The 5,000-nt window shown below is 38.3% G+C and overlaps 1 protein-coding gene across 1 annotated transcript in view; it reads left to right on the top strand.

Annotated features, from left to right (window-relative positions):
* Nucleotides 1–1,156: 1,156 nt before the first annotated feature.
* LOC106883329 (transient-receptor-potential-like protein) overlaps nucleotides 1,157–5,000 on the top strand; it is a 157,400-nt gene continuing 153,556 nt past the window's right edge. The window contains exon 1 of the mRNA XM_089365375.1: nucleotides 1,157–1,910. The gene's annotated coding sequence lies outside the window, so the exon portion shown is untranslated. The remainder of the gene's footprint in view (nucleotides 1,911–5,000) is intronic.

Below are 5,000 nucleotides of genomic sequence, written 5' to 3'. Positions count from 1 at the left end.
ATACGATGGGCCTCTTTCAGTTACCGTCTACCAAATCCACTCACAAGGCTTTGGTCGGCCCTAGGCCATTGTAGAAGACACTTGCCCAGTATGCCACGCAGTGGGACTGAACCCAGAACCATGTGGTTGGTATGCAAGATACTTACCACACGGCCACTCCTGCGCCTAAATACATATATGTGTGTGTGTATGTATATGTATGTATGTATGTATGTATGTATGTATGTATAAGGTGTTTGAAGTGGTGTACAGATACTGTCTATTAAGAAGCAGTCAGAATTTTGGATAATTCTTTATTAGCAGTTTCGTCCGTTCAATCGAACTCTTCATTTTATATATATATATATATATATATATATGTATATATATATATATATATATATATATATATATATATATATATATATATATATATATATATATATATATATATATATATATATATAAACTTATACGCGCAAACACGCAGTACAATTAAAGACACGTATGTGTCTTGCAATTAATTTATGTGTGTGCATATTTACATACATAAAAAACAGGCACACATAGCCATTTATTCTCCTTACCGGTTTCAACAATGATTATCAAAGACATGGTTACGTATATGTGTTATCGAGGTTAAAGCCTACTTCCTGTCTTTGTAAATGTCTCAGTACTTCCACACGCGCGCGTATGTATGTGTGTGTGCATGCGTGTGCATCTGTGCGTGCGTGTGTGTCTGTGTCTGTGTATGAATGGATTGGTGTGTATATATCTGTGTACGTGTATGTATGCATATATGCGGAGTGTATAGATACGCAGGTTGGCCGGTAGGTATGTAAATAGATAGATAGATAGATAGATAGATAGATAGATAGATAGATAGATAGATAGATAGATAGATAGATAGATAGTGAATGAGAAGTTATTAGTTCAATCAAGATTCAATACATCGTCGATATTTCTCTATACGATATGAGAATGATTTGGCTGCTATTTCTAGCTTATCGAGTATGCACATTAACAGTGAAATGATTCTTATAATCCCAGATACTTAACGAAATTATTACAGCATTTAATGGAAATCAGTTTCCTGCAGAGAAAGTAGACAGTTTGGAGAAGTATTATGATTTTTATCAATTTATTTTTTTCATACACATTAACATGCAGCGACACGCAAATACACGCGTATATACATACATAGACAAACACGCACAAACAGAAATTTTTAAAGCAAAGAAACGTTTGATAATTGTTTTCCGGAACGTCGTATGCGCGTTCGTGCACTGTTGTAAATGTGTGTGTGTGTCGGCGCTTGTGTGATGATCGGACGTGTTCTTGTGGCTTCATTTCACTGCTCCCAAGTCACTGTTAGATTCTATGTCAGAGTCATTTTCAGTGAAAACTACGTTTAATGAAGTCGGAAGACAACAGCCAAAGAGACAGGGAGACAGACGAACAGACAGATAGACAGACAAACAGGTAGACAAATAGAGTGATGGATAGGCAGACAGGTATGCAAGTAGACAAACAAACAGGTAGATAGACAGACAGACAGATAGACAGGTAGATAGATAGATAGATAGATAGATAGATAGATAGATAGATAGATAGATAGATAGATGGCCACGGGCAGATAGTCAGAGATGGAAAACGGGAAATGAGATAAGGAAAGACAAACTCGAGTTATCGAAACTCAATAATTGAATCGACCAGACAGACAGACAGACAGATAGAGAAACAGACGGGCGGAGGAAGAAAGAAAGATAGAACGAACATGACAGAGAGAGAGAGAGAGGGAGAGAGAGAGAGAGAGAGAGAGAGAGAGAGAGAGAGAGAGAGAGAGAGAGAGAGAGCAGCCTTGGGAGTAAAACCTGAACCTATATTTTTTCATATGGAGACGCTAAAAATCATTTTTCCCTAATTTTCCGGTAAGTGCGTGTATGTGCGTGTGTGCATGTGTGCATGTGTGCATGTGTGCATGTGTGTGTGCTTGCATTTTTGTATTTTTGGTCAGTGAGAGTAGTTGAAACTAATATCTTGCTTTTTATTTTATTTTTGTTTCGTTTTTATTTTCTCTCTCTCGTACAGAGAGAAAACACTACTAGAGTTTATTGGTTTCTTTCTTTCTTTCTTTCATTCTTTCTTGTTTTTCTGTTGTTTTTCTTTCTTTTCTTTTATTTTACCTCGTGAGACTTATCTAGTTATTGATGCATGCATTTAAACTTGTTGGTGTGTTGATATATTCATCTGAAGCAACATGTTTTTATTGTCGATATACATAAGTTGGTACAGTTATATGTTTGGTTGGCAGCAGAGTGAGAAATATATATATACTATAAGCTATAAGAAAAACATAGACACACACACACACACACACACACACACACACACACACACACACACATTGAGACAGACAGACGGGCAGATGATAGATAGATTGATAGCTAGATAGATACATACATACATACATACATACATACATACATACATACATACATACATACATATATGCATGTATGTATTTGTAAATATATGCAATGTATAAATATGCATGTGTGTGTGTGTGTGTGTGTGTGTGTGATTCAGATCTAAATTCACCGAGAAAGAGAGCTTGGAGTATAAGCAGGTATATTAATTCTGTTGTCTTTTTTTACAAGAAATGCGTGACGTAAGCAATTAAATGACCCAGTATTCGTTAAAGCAAAACGCTAGTGATATTAGCAGTAGTAGCAATAAAAATCCTGTAGGTGTCAACAAAACGTATATATATATATGTATGCACATATGTATGTATGTATGTACGTATGCATGCATGTATGTATGCATGCATGTATGTATGCATGTATGTATGCATGCATGTACGTATGCATGCGTACATGCATACATACATGCATGTATGTTTGTATATATGCATGCATACATGTATGTATGTATTATATAGAGGCATATACAAAGAGAGAGAATCGGAAACGCGTAAAGAAGACCGAGATAGATTGATATTTCACGCTTCCTTCCATCTTTTATTTACTCACACACTTAATTAGTGCCCCCGTGGTTATCGCAAGGCCTCCAAACCTGAGAAATATTATATAAGGTTCCAATGAGATACGAACGTGTATCGCCAGTTTGAGAGCCAAGCACGCTAAGCATTAAGACGCTCTGCTCTAGGCCACAAATTTCAGTGCCTCACTAGAGAATTAGTTGTCCCGATTCTGCCCTGGACGGTTGTGAATTCGAAACTGAACTTGGATGTGTTTAGTACCCAGTACGTCAAAGATCCGCGTGGGTGGTGACATAAACAACTTTAAAGCACTCAGTTTAGCGGTTGCAAAGGGAGTTGCTATGTGGTTTGCTCGATATGCTAGAAATAATGACCGAATCGTCTCCTTCAAATTACACCCTACTGTCTAAAAACAAGTACATTTTTGGATATTATGGACGAAGTGGTATTGGGTTCGAGATAGATAGGTTAAAGATATAATGAGCAAAAAGCCGGGATGGCCGTGATTGGAATGTCATTGATCAGCTCCATCAAGTTTGACTTAGGGCAAGTCGATAACTGTCCCCTTCTGATCATGAGTGAATGTAGTGCAACTGAACAGTAGTAGTAGTAGTAGTAGTAGTAGTAGTAGTAGTAGTAGTAGTAGTAGTAGTAGTAGTAGTAGTAGTATTGTCCCAGGTCGATATTGAGCAAACCTTTGATCAAAGATTTTCCAGATGCGACCACCCTGTTTATTTATTTCACTCGGGACCCGCATTATCAGTGTCTTTTGTATCCCACTCAGGGCCCACATTAATCTAATGCGTCCTCCCTTTTTCTTTCTTTCTTTCTTTTTGTTTTTGCTTAAGTCGGTAGGATGTACGATATGAAGGGGCAAGAAGATTTAGTTGCTATTTCTAGGAAGGCGAAACGGTTGCATGCAGATGTTCCCGCTTTCGGTAGCGGCAGCAACAGCAACAGCAGCAGCGGCGACATCGGCGACAACAGTTGTAGAATATTCTGCAGTCGAAGACAAAAATCGATAAAGGAACCAACCGACCCTTACGTGATCGTTAAACCTGCTAAAGATAGCAGCTAAATTTCCCTCAAATTAAACCACACCGTCTTGAGAAATGAAAAGAACACATTTTCGATAGTGGTGGTGGTGGTGGTGCTGGTAGTGGTGGTGGTGGTGGTGGTGGTGGTGGATAGTGGTGGTAGTGGCGGCGGTGGTGTTGGCTCAACTACGTTCCAACTGAAACCAACTGTCCTTCCTTCCTTCCTTCATTCATTCATTCATTCTTTTCATTCTTCTTTGCTTTCTTTTTGACAATGTATATATATGCTCATTGTATTTTTAAAACGGTGATATTAAAAAGTTTAAAAAAAAAAAAATGAAGAGATTAGGCTGTTATTTCTAGCAGACTGAGCTACCACATAGAAGCTTCCATGGTCATAACACGACTGTGATTTCAATAGGTCAACTGTCTTAAACAGACTGCTTGTTTTGAGTCGCATTGATTTCCTGCGCATGTACAAGGTTTCCGTTTCTGAGATTTGCGAAGAAAAGAAACGGCACGATGCAATGTGCTTGTATGGTGTTCATGCCTTTCTAAGTGAAGAAATTCTTATCGCTGTTGTTGTTGTTGTTGTTGTTGCTGCTGTGGTTATTTATCTTTCATCGAACAGAGACTTATGATGAAAGTCAGGTATTCTCACCGTAGCCATCCCGTTAATTTAGGTAGAATATTATGCAACATACAATAACTAACGTGTCGATTTCCTCTTCTTTTTTATATCAGCATAGTAGCTGTGCTTGTGCTACATGATTGAGATTTCACTTCTCTTTCTAGCGATTCGGGCAGCCACATAAAGGCTCCCGTCGTTGGATCGAAGAATGAGGAAGGTGGAGGAGTAGGAGAGAGGAGGGCTAATTAGTGACGTAATGCAAGGAAAATGGCTGCAACCGGAACTTGAAACCGGGTCGTCGCAGTCACTCATTCCACACTAGTAGTAGCTCAGGAGAACTTAATGATGC

Source organism: Octopus bimaculoides, chromosome Z, assembly GCF_046866305.1.
Source record: "Octopus bimaculoides isolate indiv1 chromosome Z, ASM4686630v1, whole genome shotgun sequence".
NCBI lineage: Eukaryota > Metazoa > Mollusca > Cephalopoda > Octopoda > Octopodidae > Octopus > Octopus bimaculoides.
This window is presented reverse-complemented; position numbering and strand designations above follow the sequence as displayed.